Source organism: Ciconia boyciana, chromosome 2 (assembly GCF_034638445.1).
Source record: "Ciconia boyciana chromosome 2, ASM3463844v1, whole genome shotgun sequence".
Lineage (NCBI taxonomy): Eukaryota > Metazoa > Chordata > Aves > Ciconiiformes > Ciconiidae > Ciconia > Ciconia boyciana.
This window is the reverse complement of record NC_132935.1, coordinates 4,579,613-4,600,195: the sequence shown is the minus strand read 5'-3', so window position 1 is coordinate 4,600,195 and position 20,583 is coordinate 4,579,613. Positions and strand designations below refer to the sequence as shown.

Genomic DNA, 20,583 nt, shown 5'->3' with positions numbered 1-20,583 from the left:
CGTCATGGATATTTAATCAAGTCATTCATTCAGAAATCTGCAATTTAAACAGTCTAGAAGGTAGCAGCAGCAGCATTACGTGGCTATGCTTGGCATCATCAGAATGTACTACTACATATCCATCCAAGGATTTTTATTACAAAGGAGTACTATTTACAGAGTCAAACTGTTTTCTGCTTTGTATTTCCCTATTCACATTTACCAGAAGGGCTAGCAACCAAAACAAATAATTTGCTTTGGTATACAGAAGACCTTTGGCACCTCCAGAGGGAAGACTAAAACCCTACTTCATTATACCTCAGTAACATATTCCAAGATAATCCAGACAGGCTGAGGTTTTATTAAACCCAACTGAGGGATGAGACAACTAAGGAGAACATCACAAGCACTGAAATTTATTTCCCCCAGCCCACTTCTATGTAAAAGACAACAGTTGCTCTGGGGACAAGCTGAGAAACAACAACTATGCAGAGCAAAGGCCAGGACAGGCTTCAGGAAGGCATTAGGCACCACATGGCATGGTTTGTGTTCATTACATTCAAGTTCATTGCTTTTAAAACTCTGGTGATGCCTGCCAATACCGATAGAGCACAGAGCCCTTCACAGCAAGAACCCAGCCAGAGAGAAAGCGTGTTCTGCACTGAACCACTGCTGAACTCACACACACTTGTGAACCCAGCCTGCTTGGAAGAAGTTGAAGTTTACCATAACTTTGGTGGAAAAGTAAATCTTTCTCCATTGCCCCAAAAGTCCAAAATAATAAACTAGATAGAAAGCCCAGAAAAATTCCACTTTCAGAAGCCAGGAAAAGCTATAAGCACATAGGCATTACTGGCAAGCAGCCATATACATTAATTATCTTGACACTTGAGAATAGAGTGGTTATTCTTTAAATGCAAACTTAAATCCTTTGAAACAGATTTTGTATCAAGAAGGGAAAAGCCCTGAATGCATTAAAACAAGATTACAAGAATAACATCTGAAATATACAGAAATCATGGATCTTTACTTATTTCATTAGGGAAGCATTTCTTACTGTGAGAGATAAAAAGGAACATTAATTTATTGATCTGCCATACTGTTTTTAAATGAGTGCTATGCTGGATACAACAAGATTGCTCATCAAATACTAGTTTAATTTCAACTGAAATAAAACCATAAAGTTGGAAAGCACCTGATATCACTTGCAGTAGGGATACAAGCAGAACATCGTATTTTGGAAGCTGCTTCTTAGGTGGAAGTGCTAGCACCACCTACTGTCAATGGGTATCTGACATATCTGAAAACACACACACACTAAATACCCATACAATTACATGTACTTTTACCTACAGAACCCCTGCACCAATTCAGTGCATAAAGACTGGCCTGAGGAGTAAGTCAGAATTATAAAACTAAACTGAACTCAGTTGCTCATAATCGCTTCCTATTGATACATGTCTTCTGCACTCACTAATAAATTATCAGAGCAAATAACTAGCATCAGGAAGACGACAAAGAATACCTTATGAGCTGAAGCAATTAAGTGTCATCTATGCATTCAGGGTTTCTGAATTATGTTAGAGTCATTTAGTCAAGTTTTCTGCAATCACCATGCTTTTCTTTCATGGACACATGCCTTGATATCTGGGGGGGTTAAATACAGAACTGCCAAGTACTTTCAGGTGCTATTCAAATCAGTGAGAGATCTGCTTTGAGTGCAAATTTTAAGTGTTACAACAAAAAAGTGGCATGTCTGAGCAGGGACCTAAAATTGAAACCTTTGATCCTAAATTCTGTGACTCCATCCAACACAGATGCTAATAATACCATAAGATGAACTGATAAAGCCAGTACTACCATGGCAAACTTAGCAGGAAAAATCCATCCTGTAAGAGAAGGGCTTGAAGAGTGCAGTGAATAGACAAGTATATTTTTGGTACCAAACAAGATAGTGGTTCTGTGGCACAAAGTATGTGATCATGTAACAAAAAGACTATCGTGATACACGTAAGAGCTTAAATTTTTGCAATATTAATACAAGACTTACAATAACAGTTTATAAAGCAGCTGGGTAAGCAAGAGATTCAGGACATTTTCTGTAATTTCCACTGGAACTGTCATTCTAGTATTTGCATATATAATACTAATTTCAAGGAGTAAGTAGCACTAATCTCTTCCTCCTACCAAATCCCCAGTGCGAAAAAATACACATACTTCAATGTAAACCTGACAAGTCAGAAGTACTTGCAATTTACATTTAAGATCTTTCACTGTTTCTTCTTACTGGCCATGTTCACAGCCTTGTTATTCACAGGGCTGGTTTTCTATAAAGTCTTATCTAGGAAGGTACTGCAAGATATTCACCTAACAAACTAATAAATACTTAGTTAGTCATATCCTGGTAAAACCATGACACCTTCAACCTTTTACAAACCACGTATTCCAAAGAACAAATGGCTTCAGTTCACAAAACATACAAGTGTGCCTTTTTGCCTATGACGACAGTCATAGCTGTTCCTTTTAAAAGGTCAAACAAAATTAAAGGAAGCGTAAAAAAACCTGAAATGGTAGGTCTGATTTGTAGGCCTTTATATATGGTAAACTGAAGAGTGGGGGACCCACCCTGGGAGAGGGGAGGGTCACAAGGAATCAAAAAAAATAGAAGATCCGAAAAATTCCTGTAATACAAGGAATACTGTGGTTACCCAACTTCTCTACTCCTGCTTATAGCAAAACTACTTAAGATTAGGCCAAGTGCCCCTACAGTGAAGATTCTGCTTAAGACAAATTTTTATGTACTACAGAAAAGCAGAATGAAAATAGAGAATAATTAATATTTCGCTCCAAAGCCAGCATGTCAGTCTAGTCAGACAATTTCCAGCTAAGTAGCTTTGATAGGTGAGAAAACACCTTACAAATTCCTCCCGTGCACAATAAGTTACTTGCTGCACAGGCTTACCCACCTCTGTACTCCTCAGGCTGAATAGAAGGGCCATAAATGGGATGTCAGAGAAAGGCCAGTTCTAGGAGGCTCAGGGAAAAAGACAAACCAAGAAATTCTGTTTTAACATCCACTGTTTAAAAATCAGGATTTTCAACAATTACAAGTAAAGAATAAAAAAAATCTCAACGTGAACCCAGAATAAAACCCTGTGTGGAAGTGAAATCGTTAGATATTCCACATACCTTAAGTAGACTTTCCAGCTCTCAGCAGCAGGTGCTCAATATAGGATGAAACATGAAATCTGAAATAAACATTTAGAATTTATTAGGATATTTTCTTGACCTAACATCAAAGTAGTCAAATATCCAAACTTAAAAGCAAATAACTGATATTATGAAGACAAGATAACCTTCTAAAGGAATGAGCTGCAGTACATACCCTGCAAGCGCAGATTATTTAGCTAGAAGTCCTTAGGGAAAAAAAACCAGCCAAAACCCACACACAAAAGGCGTTTGTAGAAGTAGAAGCCAGAGGCTTACACTTGAACTCAAAATAGATACCTTACAAAGCAAGTTGCCAGAAATCCTGTAGGTCCCATGAAAGTAAACTAAAAATTTCATAAGTTGTATGGTTTAGGTATTTTGAAGAAGGAGGAGGGTTAAAGAAGGATTCTGAAGGGAACCTTTCATACAGCTAATATACATTTAATGGAAACAACAATTCAGTGAGTACTGAAAGCCCTGATGAGCAATTCAAAACGTTAGCAGCATCCAGATCTAGAATTAGAAAGAGTGCTTCCCTGGAGGGGGAAAAAAAGTGCGTGGGAGGAACTAGTTAAAAGCATTTATTTCCTCAGGGTACGTGCATCATAGGGCAGCCAAGCCAGGTTTTAGCTGAAGTAACAAATACATACAGATCTAGCTCGAAACACACACGTAATACACTGTCCAGAAAGAGCTGTGGTTTTTGTCCTTAAAGGAAATGATCAAACCAAAAGAACTCCAGAGTTGAGTAATCTACAGAGTTGGTTTTGCTATTTTGCTAGTTGTTTTTGCTCTTCTGCCTCTCGAACAAATATATACTCCAGGGACAAAGGCTGTACCAGTAGAAAGCCTAACCTTACATATTAAGCACGTAGAAATCAATTTTTAAGAACTGTTTCTGAACCTTTATTCACCTCAGCTACTTAATTTTTCCCACACACAGAGGCCACTGAAAGATTTCCACAAGAGAAGAGAATCTGATGAGTTAAAGTAACACACAAAAAGTTAAGAGAAACTGTGCAGATCTTTAAAATAAAAACCAGAACACTCAAATCCTATCTTAAGTGTTATCTAAGCTATAATAAACTGGGAAAAAAAAGAAAACCAAAATACTTAAATTTCTACATGTAAGCCACAGAAATGAGCCCCAGACACTCACCTGAAACACACACCCATACCACTGGGAAAAATATCACTGAGAACTTGAACTGCTTTTATGGTGGATTTAAGAGGAATGGCACTGCCCTGAAATACTAATTTTAAAGTTAACACAAAATCTGTTAAGTCAGCTGGCTGTCCCATTAACTCTACCAGACTGAGTGGCAAACAACAGCTTTCCCCAGAATCATGTCTGCTCTGAGTATTTTTAGGGAATTAGTCATGATTTGGGACAATTTGTGAACACACCAACGATTACCACAATGGGAATGACATCATGACAAGTCCTTCACAAAAAGGGAAATAGCTCATGAGACTGTTTCTCAGACTGAGAAACCTATGCAGTTATTGATTTAATTAAAGATGTTTTCTGATATGGCAAAGCTACTTTTAATTTCCAAGGCCAACAGTAATGACCTTTCCCCGCTCTGGGAAGTTACGTCAATAGCACCTTTAAAGCATTTGTTAAAATAATTGTGTGTGTAATACCATTGGACTTACTCACATGCAACATCAAAAATGCACCAAACACAAATACTCAAAAAATATTATTTTAATTGCTTAGGCATCAATAATGCAAACACTTACAAGCATGCTAAATTTTCCACACAACTTATCCCACTGATTTTCAATAGAACTACCCATGTGCGTAAAATTCAGTATACAAACGCACGCTACTGTGATTTGATGTCGGATGGCAACCCTAGAGCACAGCTAAAGGGCCCCTCTTTTGGTCATGAGCTATTAAGACAGTAATGCAGTCAGAGACAATCCAAACACAAGATCATTTCATCTCCCTCACACTGACAGCTGTTTCCAGGCCTACCTTCCCAAGATTTGTTCTCACAGGTTACTTACCAATTTAATTTATTCATCAATTACTTAGGAAGCAAGCAATGACAAGAGCTCTCCTATGCTCAAGTCTGACCAGTTGCAACACTTCTTAAAACATCAATTAGTCTCATTCTAATTGGGATAAATGCTGAAAGCTTCTAAAGTGGTCAAAAGGAGATTAAACATAAAAAGTGGTTTGGGTTAAGCAAAATATTGTGCTTTTATTTCAACTTGTTGTAAAAAAAAAATCTGTATCTCTTACAAAATGGTTTCTTTAAAGTAAAAAAACCCAAGTACATCGGGGGAGGTTTTTCATAGCTTTTGAAATTTCTCTACCTTTCTCCACAAGCGAAAGGTTTTCAGTAAACTGACAATATTTAAATGTTAAGTTTAATGTATTTTTTGTGGTATAAAACTATTCCTTTTTAGACTTTTTCCAACTGGTGGCTGTAAGTCACCCATTTGGTCCAGTTTTATTTGTTTCCTTATCTTTTTTAGTCAGCTTTATCCATCACTATTTTCCTCTTAAAAATCACGCATAATCCTGTTTTTCAGTTAAAAGATAAAACATCTTACTTGTAAATCTAAACCTCCATATACACTGTCTGAAATTAAGTTTTGTCTTCCAGTATCTTTCCATTCCCTCTCCAGTTTGACTGCTTGATGAAGCACACCACTGACGACACAAACCAATTACTATCCAAGATGACAAATCTTAAAATATCTTCTAGGCGTGGAGCTTGTTCCTCAGCTTCCTTATGTTTTCAGCTACCTTTGATGCTCTTCGATCATGTTCTTCAAGAAAATTTGTCCTCTTGGCTCTTTTCTCATTACTCCATTAATTTACTCTTCACAAATTCCTCTCCTAACTCTCTCCCAGATCCTCCACTCCATTTCAGTACAGCGATTCATCATCTCAAGCCTTATAAAGCTAAAGATGGACCACTAAAGATCAACATTACTTGTTTCACTTCCCTCTCCTTCTACCTCTGATCCACAGCAACAAAGCAAATAAACAATTCGGTGTGATGCAACATTTTTATCCTTATAAAGCATTTAACATAAGATCTGGTCTCTAATGATGTCCCTTTGGCACTACAGTAAGCCACAGGAAAACTCCACAAAAGATCATGGTAGACAGGAAAGGCTTCAAGAGCTCTGCCAGCACAGGGAAGGAACAGTAACAGCAATTCCTGAACACAAGTAATATTTGCTTTAGCATAGATGAGACATAATTAAACTTAGTTAATCTGCAATGCTATTGTTCCTGCTAGTTATACAGTACATATAGGTTTTTAGATACTCTCCTATATCTTCTTTAAACAACTCTATGTACACAGCTTCTCTACACCTTGAGCAATGAGGGTAACGGACCTGCCTGGAGCACCTTCAGTAGTAGCACCAAGAAACCTACTCAGAAGAATAGTACGACACAGCCCTGACTACAGTCTACTAACGAATGACCTGTGGCCTTCAGGAGAAGTCCCAGAACAGTCAAGGCAGTTACTGAATTCTAGACTGACTCAAAGGCACTATGTGCATGGATACAATGCTGTCAAGATTTAGTAGTCTTGAAACCCTTAGTGTTTCGGGATAATTGGTGTGCAAGTGCTAACTTGATCTTAACATTGCTTAGTGGCTTGGACACCAGGAGAACATAGTCCATAAAGCAGAATTTGGACCAGAGTCATTGGACTCAAACATAGATCCTTAAGCATGTCACCACAACACATACCCACATGGCCGCTATCAGCTTCACCACCAGTAGTTCTACAGAAACTTTTAACCAGATTGTTATAACTTAATTGGGGAAAGAAGGGCAAACTTCAGTAAGATCTCACTTCCGTATCATATTAAAAACACCAAAAAAAATAAAAGGAGTCTATACTTACTATCACCTCCTATTCGTAAGGGCCATCATACAAAATCAGCTATAAACACAAAGATTTAACAACATAGAACATGAGTTCAACATACCACTTAAAACTGCTGTAACAGACTCAGTCCAAAAAACGATCATATTTCAAGTGACAGCTGTGCATTAAGTACTCACATTATATGCACATAGGCACCACAGTTTCACCCTCCCCATTTCACTTTAACTATGCTTCAAATCTTTTGTCAAGACTCACTACTTTAATTGTGCCTTTGCAAAACCGATCTCGACTCAGCAACCCACAAGGTCTTGTCTTATTTTACTACTTCTATCAACTTCGAGAGTGAGGTATTAAAGCAAGTGTGCTCTATGTACATTTATTTTCACAACTTGCTGCAGTCCTCACCCTTCCCATACTTCCACTCTGATCTCCTGCTTGCTTTGTGGATAATATGACCAATTTGTGGGTAATATGACCAATGTTCCTACTCCCACTTGAGAATATTGTAGTTCAATACCTATTTCAACAGAAGTAACAACGACTTTTGAAACAAAGCACTTCAATGCAATCGCCATTTATCTCCCAAAAGCCACACAGATAAATATATTACAGAACTCCAAAATTTGTTTCCTAGGAAGGGAAGCTTCTGTGTTCAATACTCTTCTCAGATTATGAAACAGTTTAAAGGTTTTGTTTGCCTTTAAGAGAAGAAAAAGCTGATTCAGGTGTAAAACAAAGCCAATGATACACACTCCAGTCTAAGAATTCCCTTTCCTCTTTTGATGAAGAGAGAGCAAGGCATAAAAGTAGCTGTTGTGAAAGCACTGAAACAGCATGAGACAAGCAGTACTGCCATCACACAAAGAAACCCTCCCCCTTCTACTAAGGCTGAATAAGCAGGGACTTTGTAGCCCATGACACAACTAAACTTTCACTTCATTTAAATCCCCATCTGAGAATTACTTGTCTATGCTGCACACCATCTTCTTCTAAAGGTGCCTAATCTCCTGAAGAAATCCACTTGGATGTTTATTAATCTAATGTAGGTAACAAATTTCCAGCAACAAGAGAATGAAATCCAGAGAACTAAAGCTCCATTTCTTACAAAAACAAAACAGACACAAACTCTACACAGAAGACGGAAAAGAAGCGTATTTGGTGTTATATCTTGCTCCTTCTTTTGACTCCATTCCTTGGCTAAGTTTTACAGGGACTTTGACTATGTTATTTTTGTTTCCGTCCACAACCTAAGAAATACAAGTAATAAACTCAATCTAATATTCACAAAGTGTTCAAGAAGAGACAGAGTCAGAGTATTCCCGCAAGAGAAGCACATGCCATATACTTTTTTCCCCCTATTTCTCTTACAAACTTAAATCCTTAAACTGTACCATCAAAATACATGGGCAAAATAAAAGGAATATTATTCACTTTTGGAAATTGATTGATTTTTCCTGATAACCATTGATTAATTAAAACATCCAAACAACTTACTTACATATACACTAAGGTATATAATAAGAATGCTGTCTTCCTCCTTGGAGGAGATCCCCCCATAGCCAAAATCATGCAATTCAAAGGCAATGCTAAACAAGAAATCCACGTAAAACTGAAATAATTAGATTATCCTGATAACAAAGATTTAGTAATCTAGTCTGACTAGGCGCTTTTATAACTGATAAACAGAATTCAATACAAATGATGAGCAAGAGGCTTTGCCTTGCTTCCACACCACACAGGTTTTTAAATTACTTTTAGTTTCCCCAGACCATAGCAAACAGCTTTCAAGAGTTTATATACATTGCACAAATGGACACTCTTAGCTCCACCTTTTAGTTTAGAGGCTCCCTGAAAGCCCAAATGTAGCACTAAAATGTTAATTCCCGCAGCATCGGCCTCTAAATTTTAACATAGTGTTAAATGAGATCAATGAGTTCATTCTTTCATAAGTAAGACCTCAAATGCAGGGTGTGTCATTAATACTAGTTTCCAGCAGAGGCTGTACTGAGTACAGAAAGGCATACAGACCACATTTTAATTTGTCTCCATATACGTTTTCACTAAAGATTACTCAATTCTGTTTCCCAGTCTCAATAGGGACTTAATCCTTCCATGACAAAATGCTGAGAAACATTTTGACTTGCTTTAAAACAGATTAATTTGAGTTACAATTAAGAGGAACCCTACTGCTGCAACATCAAAATACAAGCTATCATATTAAAGAGTGAAAGATACACATGAGAAGAAAGCACAGATCCACCAGAATTTCCTATTATTCTGAAAGCAAAGTTCAGTTTATTAATATGTAATAAAATATAGATGTTTATTAATATGTAATAAAACATAGTCATTAATTAAAGGGCAATACCAAAAGGAATAAGAAAAGCCACCCTCTAAGGCCACTTTATTAACTTGCTTGCACAGTTTGTGTCTTGCATGTTTTCTTCCATGAAATTTGTAAGTGTACGACAAAATGCCAACTAAGCTAACTGTTCTACTATCAGTAACCAGTTTATAATTCTGGTTTTCAAGCCATATCTAGGTAACATCTGCATCTATAGAAGAGCATGACAGTTTCATTTATGGAAAGGATCTTCTCTCTGTGACCTTTACAGCCATAACAGAGAACAGCATTCCACAAAGAAAATACAAGATGCTTTACCTGCAACAGATTTATATCAAAGCTGCAGTGTCTCAGGCAATAGCTAACAAGATAACAGAGAGGACTTGCTTACAAGAGCTCAGAGAAAACTATCAGTTGCTGGGGTTACTGTCAACTACCTTTTGACTATCAGCGTAAACCTGAAAATAACAACCCTGCCTTCTTTACCTGCTACCACCACTAAAATCAGTGCTGGATAGGACTCAAGAGGTCATCTTGTCAATCCTCTCCTGAGGTACGGATAAATAGCATTTCCTTTCAGACAGATGTCTAATTTGATCTTAGAGACTGTCAGTGACAAGAGGCCCCTCCCTAATCTAGTCCCATGGTTTGTTATTCTTAGCATTAGAAGTCTTCCTCCCCAAGTAACTAACACAAGTCTTCAGTCCTATTATTTAAGTCAACTATTTCTTGTTTTAGTGCCCATAAACCTTTATCTTTTTCTTCCTTGTAGTAGCCTAATGCATGTGAATAACTTAAGACTACGTGGAGATAAAAAGTTAACATCTTAATTTGTTCAATTCTTGTGTGTCATATCCTTCAGGTATCTGATCTGCTAACTGAAAGCATCTAAAAGAGAGGAAAACTCTCTCAATGTACAGTGCCCAAAACTGACAATAGCATTCTAACTAAATCCTACCAGTACCAAATTCAGTAGAACTCCAACTATTTACCCCCTTGCTACACCACAGTAGAGCATTTTTTTCTGCACCAGCAGAACAAGGTTAATCACAAACTGAGCACCATTCCATCAATAACCTGCACATCACTGCTTACTCAGCTCTTGTAGAACTTGAAAAGTACCTTTTGAGCAGACATTTGAACAACAAAATTCAAAATCCACTAAATATGGAGTAGGAAGAAGCTGTGGAGTTGAGAGGCACCAGAACAAGTACAGGAAACAGCCAGCTTTGTGATTTATACAAACTAAAGTGCAAATGACAAGATAATCAATGAACCAACTGGAATCTAGAAACCTCTAGGATATAGTGCTTAAGCCTGAAATCGAAAATGAGAGCTGATAAAAATTCAGAATTACTTCTTTAGCCATTAACAGAATTCTCATATCGGTGCTGTTAACACAAGAGTAAGAACAGAAACCGTAATTTGTAACATTTGCAGAGAGCTTCACTGCAAGGAAGAGACCCTTACATGTCAGCAGCGTGTAAAGCTTTCCCGGGTGAAGGCTGGCAATAGAAAACTAGTTAAAAATGTAACAAAATTAAACAGTCTTCAATACAATTAAAAATGGAACTTAGAGATTAAACCCCTCCAACTTGTGGCTCATCTCAGAGGAATGTGCATTTTTAATATACATATTATCAACCAGCTTTTGTTCCTACTCATAAAACAAAATGCAAGTGCATTTTATTTAGTAAATGCAAATGCAGTTCCGAGTCAGGCATCATGTAAAGTTAACAAGTACACTAACAAACGTGAATTAATTGCAATGGCCATGCCAAGGTTCATTCCAAGCAGTAAGATGGCACCTTAAATGAACAACTTTGATCCAACATCATCATTTCTACTATTCCCTGTGAGAGGTACTTCAAACCCCTCTACAGAAAGCACTTCAGAATTGCCATGTGTTTATATGCCAGTGGATGAAGCCTGAGCAAAGCACTGTCCTTATTTTAAAGGGGAATAAACAACAGCACAGCAGGTAAATTAGTTTAGCCATCAAAAGGGAAAAAAATAAGCCACAGAAGAAGTAGAAATAAGATTCTTGCCTCCTGACTTCCAGTACTGTGGTTGTGTCAGTGTTTCCCATCTCTTTCCACCACTGGTTAACAAAAACAGTGCTATCAGGCACGAGAGGTCCTAGGCATTGGCAAAAATACAAGAATACCTCCATCAAGTTCTGGAACTTGCTGGGGGAAAGGGTGAAGAAAGGGTGATAAGGACTAATACAAAACTAAAGAAGTACGAATTTTAACTCTTTACAAAGAGCAAGTTCAAGCAACTGAACTATAAAGGTACCTGTTACACGTTACTTGTGTGCTACTGCCTGGACTGTAAAATCAATTATGAAGAAGTAACCCTGCCTTTGAACAGCTTCCACTACAGAAGAGCAAAGGAGCAAAGGGGATGAAGGAGGAGACTGCTAAAACCTGAGGTATAAGCAGGTATAGAAGAACCACAAGAGCATTCAGCCACCAGGAAAAGGAATTTCTGCTTGAAGTGTATTAGAAATAGCAGGGGAAAAAAAGAGTTGGGAAACAGCTTGGTTAAGTAACCAAAAATAAAAAGGAACTGTACTCTTTTAAACACTAACTTTATTTTTCTCCTTTCTGTATTAACCTTTACTTGAGAAAAGTGGGCAATAAAAATTCCAATATTCTGAACCAGAACATAGACAATTTTTCCCTCAAAGGACAGAAAGATTACGACTGCCTAGTCCAAAAAAGGAAATCAAGAACAGATACCTATGTAAAAATACGAAAACGGCTGTGGATTTTATGCTTTTATACTATCTTGCATGGAACAAGAATTTAAGATTGCCTAAAATCAGTAAAAGGAAATTATCTTTTAAAGATCACAGAATTTCTGAATCTCAATGCTACAGAGTATTACTGAGGACAAACTTGCCTCAGCATCCACATTGAACATAAAACCTACAACAGACAGGATGAAACAGGTATTGACTGATATAAATCCCCACCACTGGGTGTAACTCAGACACTGGGATTTCTAAGTCTTACTAGTATCTTCAGTAGCAGTAATCTTGAACGCAATGCTAGGAAATTAAGTATCAAATGTAGATGGACCCGAGACCTTACTGGCTATTGTACATCCCATGGATTGTATCAGTAAACACTCCTTGCAGCGTTAAGAAAGGCCTGGGAAAAAACTAGGTACCTGGTTAAAGATGTGCGTTCAGATCTTCAAAATATATCATTTACCTCATTTTGAGGTTCTGCTAAAACAGAATTCTGCCACCCCCTTGCAACCAAGTTATTTGCTATCCTAGCAGCAAGAAAACAAGAAAGAGTAGCAGCTCCTCCTTCCCATATCAAAAAAAAAAGTAATCAGCTGCTGCTTCGAATCCTTCCCAGGAACTTTAATGGGACTAAAGGAAAAATTATCTCTGCCTTCCAAAGATACTTCATAGCCTCAGATGGTCTGCTCCCTCTCCCCTCCCCCAAAATGAAATAAAACAAAAGCAGGAATTGCACATTTTCATGTGTGGGTAAACAATGAACAACCCCAAGCACGGCAGCAGGAAGCAGGAGTAGTTAGCAGTCAGTAAAGCCCTCTGACCTCTTCCTTACTGTCCCTAACAGTGAGGACAGCTTCAGCTCTATCACTACATCTCTGCAAAGGCAATGAGAAGTGCCTTATTTAAGGACTCTTGACATACACACTGTCTAAATCCATCTAAATGTATTGTTCATCAACATACCTAGAATGATAGCAGTGGCAAAGAATATGTAATCTCCCATTACTGTCTCCAGGACAACCGATGCACATGTTTTGCTTATACACTTTTGGTCAAAAGGAAGGAAATTAGTCCAGTGGCTTAAAACAACTTTAAACCACAGTTCCATGGGCAAGGAAAGGGTCAAGATTAATCTTAAGGATTAAGTTCTAAACTGACCTATATTACACTGTATGAAGTTGGAACCCTGCAGCAAAATGAAACTGAGTTGAGTGCCTGTCAGTTCCCCTTCCCAGAAAGAAAAAGTAATACTTCAGTGCAATAGGAAGCTAACAAAAACTACTTAAACTTTCTCTGTATGTCCTTTCTGCACTGAACATGATAAAAAAAGGGGCAGAGGACCAATGAGAGAGTTCGAAGGTGGAAAAAAGTCTTCAAGTCATAGGGGACAAAGGAAATCCAATACAAGGGAGTTTTACCAGTTCAGCCATGGACTGCTGCAGATCTGAAGAAAATGTAGATGTACCCACAATTAACACTGATGCAAGCGAATCATCAGATGTTTGCTAACAAAGCCTGTTGTCTTCAGCTTTTGTTATTTACCTCTTCCGTTCTGATTTTTACCTGACAGAAATTGCATTCAAAGCTTGTAAACCAGATTTCAGAAACTATTCTCCAATTTCTTCTTAATCTACAAACCACAGACACCACCAGTGATCTGCATCTCCAGATTTCAAGTATCATCAGTGCCAGCCGTGTAGCTTTCACAACATCCCCTTGCAAATTTTAGTAGTTCATACACCTTTCAGCACAACACACCTGGGTAATCACAACTCTCTCTTGTGTCTGCTTTAACACAAATAGAGAAAATCAGAGCAAGCCAGCTGAAGTTTTTTGTGCTTGTGGTTGTTTGATGAAGACCTAACACTCCAAAGTCCCCCCAGTTGGAAGACTTGCATCCTAATGTCAGGAACACTAAATGCTGAGCAAGCAACAAACTCCTACCTTAGGAAGCTTACATGGTAGAAAGAACACAAAGTTACAAAGGAATGGGATAGGGAAAATAAAAATTTAAGCCTACAACACAAAACCTGCAGGTTTTTAAACTGTTCAGTCCCTAAATAGCCACTTCCTTCAACAGTTCGTCTGATTAGCTATCAACCACTGCCTGAATAGGGAGAGCAGGACATGAAAAATGAGAACTTTTAGAAAGATCTAGTTGATCATCTCCACAGAAGTTCTTCCTCTCTTACAACAAAATGACTATTTAAAAACAGATACCTATCTGGATATCACATTTTCCATTTAATTTCCCATTCTCTCAACTTCATGTCTTTCTAACAGACACAATAAACCACATTAATTGAACACTGTGGTAGAACACACTGGACTTCCAAGGTTCCTAAGTGGCAGTCATATACAAATCAAGAGACACACTTGAAATTGCTAACAATTTACAAACTCTAATCTTGGATTAATCTGCATTAAGTTCTAGGTTTTTTTCCAAACACTTAAAAAAAATAAAAGACAGCTTTTAGTACAAAATAACTATCCTGTAGAAGTTACCATTCAGGGAGACAAGAATCACTGTAGTTCAGGTGCTAAATAAGGACATTCAAAATTTAGAGTTTTCGTGTGTTCCTACATCATTTCTGCTATCATTCCATACAAGAGCTCAAACTGATACAGTAAGGATTTGTTTGTTGCAGTTTTTAAAGTCCTGACCTCTAATTAAAACCTTTTCAAGAAATTAAGTCAATATGTCCATATTTTCATGTTACTCAGCAATGGTACTTGAAACTTTAGAATTACACTAACACGAGATGAGAGGAAAAACAGATTTAGTCTGGAAACCACATCTGATGGAGCTAAGTATCAGTCACACACTTGAGTTTTCATTGACAGCTATCCGAAATGAGGACTCAAAAGCTTACTGGTAAGAAGTAAATAAAACCCATGTTTTCACTGCTAGCATCCCAGAGTGGTAGCTGTAACACAAGAAAAAAGATCTAGAGTATTAATTCTAGCATAAAGGCATCCTTTTTAAATACCTTCTACTAATTTATTGAAATTTGTCCTGAACATGAGAATACATAGGCACTTTATGCACGAATCTACATCAAATGAAAGCTACAAATGTTCAGTTTAAGACAAAAAAATATGCAAGACTAAAACCAAGATTTGAATATACAGATTTTACAGCAAAATTACAACCTACTTATAGTTACCAATATTCTGCAAAACATGGCTATTGTTTAAACATCAGTGCAGGTAGCACTGTCAAAAACCTGTAGGTGAATACACATACATATATTTAAGAACAACCAGCAACACTACGTACTTCAGAACTGTACTTTGAGAACACAGAAAGTTCTCTGTCAGAGTGAAAGAGACTTTTCCACCAATCCTAAGAGATATAAAAGGAATGGGAATAGCCTGTATTGTTACTATGAACATTGTATTATATGAAAGACCATACTGCTACACACAGCAATGCCTACCAGGGGAAGGAAAAAGCGAGCATTTTGTTATACAAATGGCAAGAAATAACTTCCTGTTTCTTGAGTTACCTTCTCACTGAAAAAACACATTTATAGATGCATTAAAAAATGGAAGACAATCTCTTAAACCTCAAAGCCACCTGGCTTACTAAATCTCCAAAAAGCACTCCTGCTTTTCTCTCCTCCTATCATCCCCCCAAATATCTATTAGCTTGGTGGAATTTACAAAACCAAGATTCCCCCATTCAACTATTAGTCACCATGTGGTAAACCATTATATTTTTTAAAAAAAGCCCTTTCAACAACATACAACATACTTTGAAGCAAAGTTACATCACTAGATATCTAAAAGTTGAAACAATTTTTACAGCTATTTCAGCAAACTATGCATTCAAGACAAGAGTGCTATTCTAAGAATATTCATTTCTGGACTAAGTACTCCAGTACACTACTAGTTGATTGCTATGTCAACTACACTTGCTTAGTACTTTTAACAATACCTAAGGCTGAGGCTGAATAAAGCTTAGCACTTTTGACAAATAGGTACTATGCCATCTTCCTTTTATGTGTACATCTTAACCTTCCCGCAAAATAAAAGGTCAACACAAACATCAATCCAAGCCATGTCCTACAGAAACTGGATTTAAGACATCATAGCACAAAAGACATTAATTTCAGAACTGTTTTTCTCTTGTTGAATAGCCTGTAGAGTTTACTGTCCTGTGAGAGAAAATGTTTCCCAGCAACTAGTGTCTCCTCCCTCTTTTGGGGGGGCTTCTGTTTGTTAACAGTACCCCAGATTCTAGGTCCATTAAATTTATTGCATAGGCTCCAATCTCAAAGGTAGACATACACATTCTATACAGAATCTCAGCCATAAACCTTGCTTTAAGCAACTCAAAGGCTGTGGCCCCCATCCACAAATTACACCATACGGGCAAAGGTCTTCCAACAAAGATACAAAGTAGGGTAACAGCCTGATTTCAGAGGTAACAAAAAAGAAGCCAGGTGGAGAAAGGAAGTGGAAGTGGTGGAATTTTGTACGTGGACAACATCGGTAAGATAACAAGCTGTTCCAAATAACTATGTAACATTCAATATTTTCTGGCCCCAATCCAGTTATACTCTTGACCTTACCCAGGTTTAATAGAATCAGAGATGATAAAGGCAGATTAGCTTTGAGGAATGTGGGACTTTTCCAATTAACACAGGAAAAGAAAAAAGATATTAAACAACTAAAGGCCAAAGGAGTCTGAATTTTTAAGGGACATTGCAGTACCACTTCAATTTTAAGCTAACATTTACATTAAATACTTCAATATGAATCCCCAAGTGTTTCTCCTTTCAAGTGAACTTTTTGTTCAACGCATTTACTACAGCACTGCTATTATCCTAGTCAAACTGCCAAAAACTGAGCTGCAGGCTGACGCTGCAAGAGTGCTAGGGCCTACAGGATACACTCTGCTTTCAGAGCGCTTAAATAAGACTGACTGCAAGTCAACTAACACAGAAACAATGTAGTGAACAGTCTTTCAGCCAGAAAAAAAGAAAGAAGGGGAAATCAAAGAGAACGACTACCCCCTGTTCCAAAAAAGCATCATCTGAGTAAAGGAGGTTTGGAGAGAGAATGGATGTGAACATTGGCAATACACAGCATATGCTTCAAAATTAGTCCCAGAGATTTGAGGAGAAAGATACAGCCGCAGAAGTACCATTCTCATTATACTACAAAATCGGGTTTACAACCGAAAAAAATATCAAATTTCTTCCAGAAGTGCAAAGACTCCTCTATCTAATCCAACTTCTGTGGCACCAGCCGGGTCGATCAAAAGCCACGCTGAGGAACACTTGCTCCCCCTTCCCCACTACTACAGATTTAGGAGGCTATCCCCGGGTTAAAAGGTGTTATGTTACCAAAGAGCTGCCCCTGCTCCTCTTTGGATCGAACAACCCCACTCTCCAGCGAGCGCAGTAACAGGACACACACCCCCCCCCAAAAAAAAAAAAACAAACCACCAAACACAAACCCAAACCCCCAAAAACCCCAACACGCACAAAAAGAAGAAACCTCAACCACTTCCCCTGCGCTCCCACCCAGGCTCTAAGAGGCAACCACAGATTTAACAGCACGCCTAGAGAGAGGCAGGGGCAAGCCAGGCAGCCCGGCTCCGGCAGCGAGGGGACACCTCCTCCTCCCTTTCCTTTCCCTTTGTTTACTTTACGGACCGTCCCGCTCCGCCTCGCTGAGCCGCGGCCCCGCCACCGCCGAGCCGCCAGCACCTCACCGCCTCCCGCCACATCCGGTGGGACCGGACCGGCGCGGCCGCCCCGGGGAACAGGGAGGGTCGGCCGCGGGCTGAGCCTCCCGGGCGGGCGAGCAGGGCGGAGGGGGCGGCCGGCTTCGCCCCGGGGAGGGGTGGAAGGAGCAGGCGGTGCACCAGATGACCTTTCCCCGCAGCCTCCTCTTCTCCCATTCCCTTCCCATCCTGCCCGTCCCCTCAACACCGCCCAACGAAGCTGCCTCGCAGGCGCCGCGGGGGAGAGATGCGGCTCTGCCCGGACCCCCAGACCACCCCTCCCGTACCGTACCACTTCCCCCCCGGCCGGCCGGAGCCCTTCGCTCGCACCTCAGCCGGGGAGGCTTCCACGGCCGCGGGCACCCACGGCGCGCGGTTCGTGTGTGCACGTACGTGTGTGCACACACGCGTGCCCCGCAGGGGGGCGGGGGGGGAGCCTCCAGTGCCCCCTCCCCGGTGTCCAAGGCAGCCCCTCCCGAGGGATACAGAAGAAACGGGCGGCTCTTCCCCTGGGGAGACGGGGCCGCCGTCGCACCCCGAGCCGGGGGGGGGAACACGGAAGGAGAAGCCGGTGCCCCTCCACACCCCCTCTCCCCCCACCCCGTTATGTAAGTTAGAGCCGCTGCGGCCGCTGCGCTTCACTCCGCCTGTCCCCCTCGCCCCTTCGGTCCCCTCCTCCTCTCCTCAGGCAGCCCCTGCCGCCAGCACTCACCGCGCTGCGGGCAGCCGCCTCCGGCCGGCCAGCCCCCGGCGGGCGGAGGGGCGGCAGCGAGCTGAGGCGAGGGGAAGAGAAGCAGCGGAGTTGTCCCGCCAGCGCCGGCTGCTGAGGCCGGCTGCCGAGGCCGCCTGCCCGCCCGCCGCCCCGCTCTAGGTGGGTCTGCGCGGCGGCGCGGGCAGCTGCCTGCCTGCCTCCCTCCCCGCCCCGGCCACTCCAGGCCGCTCCCCCGCCCTCCCGGCGCGCTGCACCATGGGATGCGCGGCTGCCCTCTCCCTCCCTCCCCGCCTGGTTCGCTCCCCACACTAACATGGCTGCGGGGGATGGGGGGGGGGTCAGGCTGCCGCCCCTCAAATCGGGCGGGGGGAGCCGCCCCGCCCCGCTTGCGCAGGCGCGCGGCGTGCGGGCCTCAGGTGGTGCGAGCCGTTAGACCCCGCCGCTGCCTCGCATCTTGTCAGGGGTGGCCGTGGCGATGGTGATGGCGGCGGGGTGCGTGCCGTCCCTTCGCCGGCCTTCAGGGGCTCTTCCCTCCCTCCTTCCCTCCTTTCCCGAGGCAGCGCAGATCCTGAAGGGCCGGTGGAAAGGGGGGGTTAGCTCGGGAAGAGGGGAAGTTTAACCCCTTGTCCTCCGCTTTTCAGAAGCGGCTCTCGGCGCTCAAGCTTGCGTCTTCGGGGTCTCCCTGTTCGCCTGTGACCGGGCGTTCCAGCTGCTTGGAGGCGTGAAAACGCCTCGGACAAACTCGCTCTGTGGTATTTTCTGGGAGCTCTGGCCTTGCTTCATTTCCACGGTGGCACCGGTTGGCACAATTGTTCTCTTGTTTCAAGGCTGGGATATTGTCTTTCAAGGAAATACTTGCATATTTACCTCTATATGACCAGAGTGTTGGCATGCTTGTCAGTCATTGAGTTTATTTAATAACCTAAGTCTGAAATAGTAATTTTAAATGTCCCTATTAATCCATTGCTTACCTCTAGTGGCAGTTGAACTCAGTTTTTGCACTTCTGTGTGCCCCAGGAAGCCTGAGCTTGAGCAGATCCTGAACCTCCACCTCTGGAAGTTGCCAGCGTGTCTGCAAACTGGAGGTAGGATGCATTTTGCTTCGGTTTAAGCGCATCTGCAGCTGAGCTAGCTGCCTGTATAGTTGATGGAGAGCTGGTCCATATAGTCAATGGCATTTGGGATGTGATTAATCTGATCAAACATGGGTACTTTACTTTAGGGTAAGACAAGCCACACTCTTAAACTTCCCTATGTTTATTAGGAAACAAGGAGACTCAAGGGAGGCATGCTAAACAAGGAGGTACCTAGATTGTAAATACAGTTTTTCAGGTGAATCCCACCTAAAATGTCCCAAGCCCCTACAGGAGCCAATCTGTCAGGTAAGCTCTGAACATGATACAAATGCATTGAGCACTGTATAAAAATAAGTCCTAGAAACTCTCTTAAACAGCAGTACAGCATTCCTGTCCATCTTTATAGAAAAGCTTGGCCATTAGAGTAGTTACTAACAAAATGGGAGACTCAGTGACTTCCTTAGCCCAAGAGATTCATACCTGAATCTGTCAGTCTCCTGGGAGAGTCCTTTAACCAGCAGGCTGTAGGCTAGACAGGATAGCAAATACGCTCTACCCTTTCTACTGAAGCTGGACCACTATGCAGAAATGAAGGAAGGAAGGAAGAATGATTTCACTTATTTTATAATTATTGGTCTTGGGATGACTATTGATGCTCTTGCCAGAAAAGGTAGAAATGTGTTAATTAAAATTACTGATGACAGAAAGTTGGGAGGCATCAATAAAGAGGATGTTCACAGTAACACACAGGAAAAATTGAATGCTCTTGAGGGCTGGGATAGTAAAAATGGAAGGAAATGCATGAGTAAAACAGGAGTATATTTTCTGATTAATACACAGGGAAGGAGTGGTATAAATACTGGAAAGGGAAAATGAAAGCGAAAATGGAGCTTCATAA

The 20,583-nt window shown here is 40.8% G+C and overlaps 1 protein-coding gene across 2 annotated transcripts in view; it reads right to left on the bottom strand.

Annotated features, from left to right (window-relative positions):
* The window catches only part of PTK2 (protein tyrosine kinase 2), a 232,081-nt gene extending 213,255 nt beyond the window's left edge, over window positions 1-18,826 (bottom strand). For both annotated transcript variants that reach the window (XM_072851822.1, XM_072851825.1), the window contains exons 1-2: window positions 18,610-18,826; window positions 3,169-3,227 (exon numbers count right to left, since the gene is read on the bottom strand). The gene's annotated coding sequence lies outside the window, so the exon portion shown is untranslated. The remainder of the gene's footprint in view (window positions 1-3,168; window positions 3,228-18,609) is intronic.
* Window positions 18,827-20,583: the final 1,757 nt, after the last annotated feature.